The 12,161-nt window shown below is 36.8% G+C and overlaps 1 long non-coding RNA gene across 3 annotated transcripts in view; it reads left to right on the forward strand.

The window, feature by feature from the left end:
• The window catches only part of LOC106505825, a 32,407-nt gene continuing 21,015 nt past the window's right edge, over window positions 770-12,161 (forward strand). For all 3 annotated transcript variants that reach the window (XR_002338001.1, XR_002337999.1, XR_002338000.1), the window contains exons 1-2: window positions 770-3,405; window positions 8,165-8,225. This is a non-coding gene — a long non-coding RNA (uncharacterized LOC106505825). The remainder of the gene's footprint in view (window positions 3,406-8,164; window positions 8,226-12,161) is intronic.

A 12,161-nucleotide genomic window follows, 5' to 3' on the forward strand; every position in this document is an offset into this window, starting at 1 on the left:
ACTGCAGCTCAATACCAGAAAAACAAACAACCCCATCAAAAAATTGGCAGAAAATCTAAACAGACAATTCTCCAAAAAAAGACATACAGATGGCCAAAAAACACATTAAAAGATGTTCAACATCACTAATTATTAGAGAAATGCAAATCAAAACTAGTATGAGGTACCACCTTACACTGGCCAGAATGGCCATCATCAAAAAGTCTACAAACAATAAATGATGGAGAGGGTGTGGAGGAAAGGGAACTCTCTCACACAATTGGTGCGAATGTAAATTGGTAAAACCACTATGGAAACAGTATGGAGGTTTCTGATAAAACTAAAAATAGAACTACCATATGATCCAGCAATCCCACTCCTGGGCATCTATCTGGAAAAAAACATAATTCAAAAATATACATACACCTCAATGTTCATTGCAGCACTGTTTCCAGTAGCCAAGACATAGAAGTAACCTAAATGTCCATTGACAGAGGAATGAATAAAGAAGATGTGGTACATATAAACAATGGAATATTAGCCATTAAAAGGAAAGAAATAATGGCATTTGCAGCAACATGGATGGACCTAGAAATTATCATGCTAAGTGAAATTAGGCAGTGAGACACCAACGTCATATGCTATCACTTAAGTGTGGAATCTAAAAAAATGATACCATGAACTTCTTTGTAGAAGAGGAACTGTCTCACAGACTTTGAAAAACTCATGGTTATCAAAGGAGACAGGATAGGGGTAGGGGGAATGGGCTGGGGGTTTGAGATAGAAATGCTATAAAATTGGGGTTGTGGTGATCCTTGTACAACTATAAATGTAATAAAATATATTGAGTTTAAAAAATAAAACCCTTGAGGCTGTATGTATCCTAGAATTAAGACATTTTCAATTTTTAAAGAAAGGTTAAATAGAGAATATATATGTTATACATACCCCATAACAGAGTTTGAACTGTGGAATCAAATGTACTAACAATTCTGCAAGAAAGTATAGGAAAATACACACTTTGAATAAACAAAGACTAGAAATAGCCACACAGTAGTTCAGGTAAAGTTTTGCCATCAAGGGACTTTAAGTCAGATCAGGCGTCAAATGAGTTATAGAAAACTTGTGTTTCAGCTGGAACTGCCTTAGTGTTTTGCCAGGTATTACAGTACATAGTAAATTTTCAAAGACATTGTCTTATTACTAATATTATTATTTAATAAAAACACTTATTGAGTGCCTACCACATGCTACTTATTTTGACACATATTATTATCATATGTCATATGGAACATCTTGATTAAGGTCAGAGCCCCTTCTTTCTTGTAAGGCTCTGATTAATTCTTTATTTTTAAGACTGAGTGAAATCTTCAGAACTTGAGGAGACAGGTGCCAGTCAGATTTTTTTCTAACAATTTAAAACATTTTTATCTTCTGGATAACCTTAACATTCAGATATGGATGACAATGATTTATTTTTTTTTAAGTTTTTATTTATGTACAATTGACAAGGTTGTAAGGTATATAAGGTATATAATGTGTTGGTTTGATAAATGTATACAGCAGTATGAAAGAATTCCTTCCATCAAGTTAATTAACACACCCATCACCTCACATATTTACCTTTTTTTTTTTTTTGATGAGAACATTTAAGTTCTACTCTCTTTGCAAATTTCGATGATAGAATACAGTGCCATCAACTATAGCCACCAAGTTGTACATTAGATACTGATTCATGGTGATGAAGGCTTCAAGCAGAAGTGGAAATGATAGGTGGTGTAGATAGCCAGTTGCAGCATTCTGTCTCCTCCTTGAGCCACTGAGAAGGGGCATCTTATATTGTCTCCCAGATATTACATAGTAGCAAACTATGTGAAAAATGTCATGACAAGTTACAAAATACACAAACTGCCGAAAACCCCATGCTCTTGTTTTCTTCCCTACTTAATTTATATAAATTGCACTTCAAGATTTGTGCAGAGGAACACATGATACCATCCACTGCTTATAACAGTTTATTGAATCTATGTTCATAGATGAAAGAAGCCTTGTTCCAAGCTAACTGGCCAAGGCCTTGACGTTCAGGGTAGCCCTCATGTACTTTAAACCTAAATGTATTCAGTGACCTGCCTAAATGATAAAAGAGGTCATCATAATTTTTTTTCAGCAAAATTTCTCTAAGACGACTGACCCCTAGTTTTATTTTTTTTTAATTTACTGTTTAATGATTACAGTCCAAACAAAATAAATATCCTATAAATTTTTGTGTAAGTAGGTTGGCCCCTGGTTTTCATTATTTTATTGTTAAATAACCTCAGGTTGAATACAAGAATAGTGTATATAAATATATATATACATATAGAAGTATGGGAAATACATATTTATATATCATGGATATAAAATATATCCATAGACAGAAATATAGACATCCCCTGTAAAAAGCCTGTCTAGACTTTTTTTCCCAAAAAACCTTTTTTCAGGACACATCTCCTCTATCCACTCACTGAAATGTGAAATTCACTCAGGAGGCCACTTTATTTCCAGCTTAAAATTCCTAATGTTCTGAGCACTTGATATGGTGCCCTTTAGGATTACAGCCAGTTGAACTTAAATTCTGTGGCCATTACCCCACAAGGTACATTGGGCTGTGAAACAAGCTCTTAAAGGAAAGTAGTTTTTCAAGTTACATTATGGTGCTTTGAAAGGGAATAAAATCCTTAATGAGAAAATGAGTCTCTTGAGACTTCTGGCTCCAAGGTCAGCTCTGCACACTTGCCCTCTTGGTTGGCAAAGAATCTGTTAAGGGACATTGCAGGGAGCCCATTCTCTAAAAGGTCCAGGATGAAATAGGATGACAATCTGTTCCCTGGAGCCTTTGTGGGGCAACTTTATTATTCTTTGACAGATTTCCTCAGAAGCTGTTCCCACACAACAATACCCAGTCACCAGCCTCTCCCGTGGCTACAGACCAACCAAGGAAGGTGAAACTGGGTTGCTAAGGAACCTGTTGCAACAGCACTTGATGGAACTAACACTTGTCAGCTAATAACAGTTCAGCGTGAATAAACTTATCAGTATCCTCCCAAGCGCATTAATACATTGTCAGCTTCTGCAAGGCTTGGGCCCCATGTTTATTTATCTTTATTTCTATCCACACCTAGTGCAGTGCTAAGCAAATGTTTTTGGAGTGTCAGCTGAGGTCAGCCTGCTCTACAATACTGCCTTCAGCTGCCTCTTCCTGGTTGGGAGTGAGGAGGAGGAAGAGGGGCTTTTTCTAGTTCCTGTTGCTCATTGTTTGAGTCTATGCTGTCCAAGATGTGGCTGCTTTGGGAGGACACAGAACTGGAGGGAGACCAAACTTATCTGGACCTTAGCGATTGATTAAGAAGAAAATGATGCTTCAAATTCAAAATCATTCACCAAATGGTAAGATAAGTATTGAGGATATTGCTGAAGAAAGTGTAATGGAAAAAACCTAAAAATTGCTTGTTATAAATTTTGGAGTCTCTCTAGGTGGTCTCCATTAGTTGGTGGTGTAATCTAGGTGTGACTGTCCCCCCCATAGGAGAGTGGTTAAATGATGCCTTGATAATGGGATCCAGAAAGCAGGATTGGAATAATTTTCTTCTTCCAACTTCCCATTCACCCATGTTTACGACTTCTTGGTAAGCTATAGTGAACACTTCCACATTATGAGAAAAAGAGAGGATGCCAAAATGTTAATTATATGTAATATATGGAAGGCAGAATAATAACATTCTGTAAACTAGGACAAATAAGAGAAGGGAAGAATCTAATCTGGTTTCCCAAGCCTCTTTCCTCTCCTCTCTTTAGCATTAACTAAATCTCACACTAACATGTGTTAAAGGAGATGAATTCACTGGTGTGGTTGTTATTTTACCTTCCCCCAGAAACATAATTAAGAAGCAAACCATATTACCTTAATGACAGAGACAGAGTATGTCAGAAATGGCCTTATTACTACAAAATTAGAGAAAGCTCAGACTACATTCCCACCTCTAATTTATCACAATAATGATAAAAGTTGTAAATGCTCCTAAATGGTGAAATTGAATGAGAGTTATCAGCATTTTGTTACTTTTGAGCAGAACTAATTTCTCTTCATCCTTATGGAGTTAATGACATAATTTATGATGCATTTCTCTGCCTTTGATAGTAGCAGTGTTTATAGCAGTAACAACCCTTGATGCTTGGTGTTGTATCTTGAAGAACTTTTTCTCAAGCTTTTATTGGCTTATGAATTCACAGGATAAACTTATAAGTCATCGAACTGGTAATTAATGTTCAGTACTGCTCTTGATTAAGAACAAGATGCAGGAGTTCAGAGGTTTATGAACTTTATTCAAGTCATGCAGCATCCATTTCCCAGGAGGGAAAAAAATCATCACCCACTTAGTTTTCATACCTCCTGACTCTGAGCCTCCAGGACATAATAAAACAATTGGTCTATACTTTCTCACTCGGATAAGATCTGCTGTCAGATATGACCTTTTTGTTCTTGTTCATGCCAGGTCCTGTTGCCAATATGTGCCTGGAAGAGGCTTCAAAAACTCCATGTACACTGCTGTCTATTCTGCCAGCCTGCCCAGAGGCTGCATGTAGTGCTTCCCATGCTCAGAGCTCTGGAAACAAACCACACGCTCCAGCAATGACTCACCCCAGTCATCTGGGAGGTTTTGATGACATGACATGTGTCCATGTCCCTTCTAGGCACTTTTTGTCTTTTTTTTTAATTGAAGTATAGTTGATTTACAATGTTGTGTTTCAGGTGTATAGCAATGTGATTCAGTTATACATATACATACATATATATGTATGTATATATAAAAAGATATATATTTTTCAGATACTTATCCTTTATAGATTATTAGAAAATATTGAGTACAGCTCCCTGTGCTATACAGTAAATACTTGTCAGTTATCTATTTTATATATAGTAGTGTGTATATCCCTCCTAATTTATCCCTCCCCCTTTCCCCCTTGGTAACTATAAATTTGTTTTCTATGTCTGTGGCTCTATTTCTGTTTTGTATGTAAGTTCCTTTGTATCATTTCTTTTAGATTCCACATATAAGTGATATCATATGATGTTTGACTTTCTCCCTCTGGCTTACTTTACCTAGTATGAGAATCTCTAGGTCCATCCATGTTGATTAAAAAACTAAAAATAGAGCTACCATATGATACTGCATTCCCACTTGTGGGCATATATCTGCAGAAAACCATAATTCAAAAAGATACATGCAAGAGTTCCCATCGTGGCTCAGAGGTAATGAACCCGACTAGTAGCTATGAGAACACAAGTTCGATCCTTGGCCTCACTCAGTGGATTAAGGATCTGGTGTTGCCATGAGCTGTGGTGTAGGTTGCATATGCAGTTCAGATCTGGTGATGTGGCTGTGATGTAGGCCAGCAGCTATAGCTCTGATTCGACCCCTAGCCTGGGAACTTCCATATGCCGCAGGTGTGGCCCTAAAAAGACAAAAAAAGATACATGCACCCCAATGTTCATTGCAGCACTGCTTACAAGTAGCCAAGACATGAAAGCACCTAAATGTTCACTGACAGATGAATGGATAAAGAATATATGGTATATATACACAATGGACTATTACCCAGCTATAAAAAGAAATGAAATAATGCCATTTAGGTGCTTTTATCTTGTTAGAGTGACCACAATCATTTTAGAAGGCCATTCTCAGCTCAGTTATTATTGTCCAAGGGTATCTCTTTCCTCTTTAAAGATTTTCCAGTGTCATTCTTCCTTCTATGCTTTTGCACATGAGACAGTGAGCTGGTTCTTCCAGGATCTTTGTAGGCAGGAGAGAATAAGGGAGAATTTTTTTTTTAAGTTTTTGTTTTTATTTTATTCATTTTTTTAGGTCAAGAGCAAGAAGAAAGGCTCAGATCTGGAAGCGATATTAAGACTGACAGGGTTGAATTTTGCCCTGGCCCTTTGATCCTAGGAGTCAGTGATGGTTAAAAAAATCCGTCCAGTCTTGTGTTCCAGCCAAATAGTGTACTACAGAGAACCGCCTTACCCCATACGATTTAGATATAACTCACAGATGTGCTTTTATTTACCTATGACAAGTCAGACACAGACTCTCCAGATTTCTGTTCTTTGCCTCATAAGTAATTTGCTGAATTGCTTATTCCTCCTGATCAATCAGAACACAAAATTAACTTTCTCTCCTTTCCATAGGTCCTTAAATTCTGACCACCCTCAGCCTGAGCCAGCTCCTTAAGAGCCCCTGTCAAGAATGGGGGGCTTTGGGAGCTCTTGTTCTGGTGCAGCAGGGACAAATCCAACTAATATCCATGAGGATGCGGGTTTGATCCCTGGCCTTGTTCAGTGGGTCAGGGATCTGGCATTGCCATGAGCTGTGGTTAGGTCGCAGACACAGCTTGGATCTGGTGTTGCTGTGGCTCTGGCTGGAAGCTGTGGCTCTAGTTCGACCCCAGCCTAGAAATTTCCATATGCTGCGACACTAAAAAAAAAAAAAAAAAAAAAAAAAAAAAAAAAAAGAATGAGGGGCTTCAGAGTTCCCCGGTTGTTCAGCAGGTTAAGAATACAGTATAGTTACTGCAGGGGCTCAGGTCACTGCTGTGGCACAGATGGGATTCCTTGCCTGGGTGCAGCCAAAAAAAAAAAAAAAAAAAAAAAAAATAGGGGGCTTCACAGTAAAACATTCTTTGATTTATTGTCCCACTAGCCCACCCTTTATCCTACTTACCCACATCTGGTTCTTTCTAGTCTTGTTTATGATTCCCTAGAAAAGAAAGCCCTTTTCTGCTTAACTGTTTAGACACTAGCAGATCTCCCCTCTGGAGCATCCCCCCTATTGCAATCATAGTTCTCCTCTCCAACTGCAATGGTTCCTTCCCCCAGTCTTAGCACTTACTGTTCTCAGGCCTAGATATTTCTTTCCCCAACAAGTCTCTTTGTCTCTGACCCCCCCTTCACACGTATGTACGTGTGCACACACACACACACCCCTCCAGGAAGACTCCAATATGGCTATTTACATTTCTCTAATAAAATAACAGTGCGATGATTAGGCAAGTTACCACAGAAGAGCTGATTTTTCCTTTACCTCTGAATTTCTATCTTTAATATTCTCTTAAATTGCTTGGCAATCTCAGACTCCTTACTGAGATCTCTGTTTTATATACATGCTTCTTTCCAAACCCATTGGTAAAGCCAGTCAGTATAACTCAGAATACAAACAAACTTAGAAAACACAAGCAACCTTTGTTTTAATTATTTCTTTCTCCTCTCAGTAAACAGAGCATGATTTGCCATAAAAACATCACACTGCCATAGTTGAGTGAATAAATTCTGAGGATTTTAGGGAGAATAAATAATGTTTATCCTAACTTGGTATTGTTTTGGCATTTTTTTTTTCCTTATGGGAGAGGATTCGTTAATGTGTTTTAAGTTAAAAATAGTATTTGTTTTTCTTAGCATTCATTACTAACCAGGGCCTATGTAGACTTTCATGGTTTAAGCCTTTTCAAATTAAATTTGAAGGACTGCTATTCTTTCCTATCAGAGTAAAACACATTCTAAATCCTAATAAATCTATTTCTTTAATATGCCACTTGATGTATAATAGTGCAAACAAAAACACATAATGGGTTCCTCTTGAGAAAGGAAAATGTATTCACTCCTGTGATGAAAGATCTTTTGATAATTCACTCTTGGCTTCACCACTTGATTTATATCATCTTCCCACATTAATTTGTTTTTAATTTTTTCCTGCCTTCTAAGGTTTTTCTCATTTCAGTGACATATACGTGACAGATGAGGTTGATGAACTACAGAAGTAAAGATCCTAACTCAGATGAAAACTTAAATTATTCTGCAGTCCCATAGAATCCATGAAAGAAATTGAGGAGCCTGATTTCCAAAGGTTTGGTCATAGCATTTTAGAAACAAGTGATAAAATCACCAGCAACAACAAAACTTTAAAAGAGTGTATTTCTTTAGCCAATACTGAATGACTCCCTGGAGTGTATTTTTTCCAAGCCTTCAGCCAATTCACTTATGTACTCTAAAATGGTGGAGAATCGATGGATACTCTATAAAATCTATTCTTTTTTTATAGATAGATCTTAATTTCAAAATTATATTCCTTCTATGAACTTTATTTTAATATAGGGGGAAGTAAATAACTATCGTCAGTTAAGGAAGGAAGCAACATTGATGACAATGCCTCAAGGTAAAATTTGTATTTAAAAATAATAAAAACTAATAAATTGTGGTTTCCAAAGGAGACAGGTTGGGGGGTGGGGGGATGCACTGGGGGTTTGGGACAGAAATGCTATAAAATTGGGTTGTGATGATTACAGTACAACTATAAATGTAATAAATTCATTGAGTAATATTAAAAAAATAATAATAATTATCCCTTTATGGGTTCAGTCTATTTACCTTCATATGGAAGATCAGCTACTTCGGTCCTATTTTGTTTTCCACCAGCAGGTTAGAAGCTACTTATTAGGTCATTTTTCTTTATTCTGTCTCAGTGATGGGAAAGTGTTTTTGCAATCTTTTTTCAATGTATTTTATATATCTCTTCAATTGTCCTTTAATTTCTACCCACACACTTTTCAAAGATGATTGATTTGAAACTTTGACTGAACTTTAAGTTTTACTAGAACACTGCTATCCCAGCACTGCTTCCTGTGAATCAGTTTCCTCATCTGTAAAATGGAATTTGGGTGGAGATTAAAAAGGATCCTATATCAAGATCAGACGCTGAGGAGTGATTGATGGATTGATTGATCTATGCTTTTAAAAGTACAGTATATTCTTCAGTATCATCAAGGCATTGATTCCAGGACCTAGCTGTGGAGACCCAAATCCACAGATGCTCAAGTCTTGTATGTAAAATGATGTAGTGCACGTCAGTCCTCAGGATCTGTAGGTCCTGCATCCTATGGATGCAGAGGGTTTAACTGTACTTAGTTGAGGATGATGTGTTCCATTTTTTAAAATTATTAAACTTCCCCAAAGCACCTGTATATACTGAACTTTTAATGTTAGTCTGAACTATATTGGAAACATCTGACTATGTACCTACTGGATGCTAAAAACATCCTGGATTAGTTTTTGGAGTAAACTGGAGTAAGCAGTTTTTGGCTCATAAAACCAGACACCCAGGACAATTCAATTTTTTCTTAAAAAAATATTTACCTTTATGCTTGTCCATGCGTAGACTCCAAATCAACTTCATTCTATTGCAATCCTTTTGGGAAGTAAACTCTTCAAGAAGAAGTAGGAATAGGTATACTTTTATGTAGTAAATTCCTTAGGAATAAATCAGTTTAGTTCATTTCTTACTTAACATCCCTGGAGCAGTCTCTGTGTTCAGAACGCTGTACTGGAAGCTTTCAGCTAGTTTGCTAAATTTCAGGATCTTTAAGCTGCAACTACAGGAGGGTATGGGGATTACAATTCCTGGTCTAGTGGTGAGCATCCTCTCAGCTCTGTTATGGGCATCTCTCTCCAGTAGAAATCACCTGGGGATTACAGTTTATAAGTGGAAGATTCTGTACCATCTGTGACAGTATGCCATATCTTTGAAATATGAGCTTGTGGATGGATTTGACCATTTAGTTCTTATAATTTCATTTCCACATGGACCCATATTTTCAAAGCTAGAACATAAGCGCTTTAAGCTACAGCATTCCCTAGCAACCCACCCACACTACTGACTTATTTAAATGTGTTCTATGAAATTGTATGTGAGGAGATTTCCTGAGAATCCCCATTTTAAATTTTGGGTTGCTTTTTTAAACCACTGCAAACTGACATATTTCTCACTGGCAAGTGGCTTAGTAATTATTATCAGTGTGAACTTTGGAGGAAGCAAAAAATTTACAAAAATTACAAAAAATTTCTTTAGTTTTATGTATCCCTGCTTTAATAGACTATTTCAATAAAAGATAATGCCCATGTTTTCCTTAAGAGGGTTTTTTTTTTTTTAAATCTGGAATATTCTTATAATTTGTTACATGATCATTTATGTTTTTGAAATTAAGGATCTATTTATGAGAGTTCCCATTGTGGCTGAGTGGTAACGAACCCAACTAGTAGCCATGAGGATGCAGGTTCAGTCCCTGGCCTCGCTCAGTGGGTTGAGGATCCAGCATTGCCATGAGCCGTGGTATAGGTTGCAGATGCGGTTCAGATCTGGTGTTGCTGTAGCTGTGGTGTAGGCCAGCATCTACAGTTCTGATTCAACCCCTAGCCTGGGACCTTCCATATGCCAAGGGTGCAGCTCTGAAAAGACAAAAAAGGAAAAAGACAAAAAGAATCTATTTACATATCCTGATTATCAGGCTTTTTTTTTTTTTTCAAATGAAAGTGTTATAACATGTTGACCAAGATAGAATACAATAGCCCTTATATTAATGTTGGTGCTATTCATGTGTTTTCATGAATCTTCATGATAACTTTATAAGCATATCCTTCTTATGAAACAAAAAACATGGCTTAAAGAGTATGGACAGGTTGCTTAAGTCACACTGCTGGTCATTAGCAGCACTGGGATTCTAACCCAGTCATCCTAATTCTAGAGCCCATTCTTATATTTTGTCCTGGGTCCCAGTTCTGTGTATGTGTTGTATGTAACACAGGCTTTTGGCACAGCTGTCTCCCCAAATTATTTGCTGGGAGATGAATGAATACTAAGGACTTGATGAATCAATATAGGTATCCATATATTAAATCTCTACATTGTTTTTTATATTCTGATAAAAGTAAAGGCAAATATCCAGACCTCACACATACCTATCCTACTGGGGAATTACTTATGCAGAATAATCATAGAATAATAGGAGTTGCCAATGTAGTGTTTGATATTGCCCATTGTGCTTTGGATTAAACAGATGTCAGACTTGAGAGACAGATCTCAGCTCTCAGGCTGTGAGTTTTTTCACCATAAATCTATAAATCATCATCCATATCCCTGGCATGATCAAGGGCCCAGTTCTTGGGGTTGTAGCTATTTGGTGCATTGGTCAATGACATGACCTGCTACCTGAGCTGTCTTGGTTTGGGGGTTATCAACTCCTTCCTTGACTTAATCATGAATTGTGTCCATCCCTATTGCTACACAAATATGATATGATAGACAGGTGACCTATTCAACCATCCAGAACTCTACCAGCATTACTGGCCTGAAGAAATTGTATTGCACATTTTCACAGAACTTTGCTGCAGATCAACATGCAGGAGATCAGATTGAATAAGTTATCTCTTACCTTTTTATTGTTTCTATAATTATTTTATTTGATATATGCTCATAAAATTGCCATTGGTCCCATGCCTCCTTGATATCATCTGTTTAATGCCTCAATGAGTTCATTCTCCTTTTTTTGTTTTCTTTTTTCTCTTTGGGGGGAAATATATAAACTTTCAAGTTAAAGAAAAGATAACTCATGAATGAGAATAACAATGATAATGGTTACAATGATAAGATAGAATTAGTGGGTAATGACTTCTGTTTAATACTTTTTTGTTAACAAGACCTGATTTATTAAGGAGAGAGATGAATGGATGGTTACATACCTGATATAGTAAGAGGCATCAGGGAAACTTCCTTGTTCCTCAAATACTCCCTTTTCTGTGGACCACATTTTGAAAAATCCTGCAGTAAAAGATTATTGTTTAATTAAAGCCTTAAAATGACAGTTCCCCTGGGAAGGCTTACACTAAGCAACTATCAATCCCTTTTGTGTGAATGAATTTCTGAAGAGTTAATGAGGAAAGAAATTTAGAGGGGGCCACTAGCAAGGAGAGACTATAAAGTCACTGAATCATGGAATAGGATGGTGAGAGTAGCCCCTCAATAGGAAAATGTAGTTGATGTCATTAAGGCCACATTTTTCTCTTCAAAGTTTTTTCTATTCCTAATACTGCCCTAACCTATGACCTATCAAGTGGCAGTTCCTTTTTCTATTTTTAATGCTTATATATGTCCAACATCTGGATAATTCAAAATTTTAATTAGACTCTCAATATATTCGGGTATTTGGAAATAAATGGCTGATCAACTACTTTACTTTTAACCTTCTTTCCAGTTAGAAAGAATCATAATCCCAAATGAAATTACAGGATCACCCTGAGCATTTTAGTTTAACCTACTTAA

Source organism: Sus scrofa, chromosome 13, assembly GCF_000003025.6.
Source record: "Sus scrofa isolate TJ Tabasco breed Duroc chromosome 13, Sscrofa11.1, whole genome shotgun sequence".
Lineage (NCBI taxonomy): Eukaryota > Metazoa > Chordata > Mammalia > Artiodactyla > Suidae > Sus > Sus scrofa.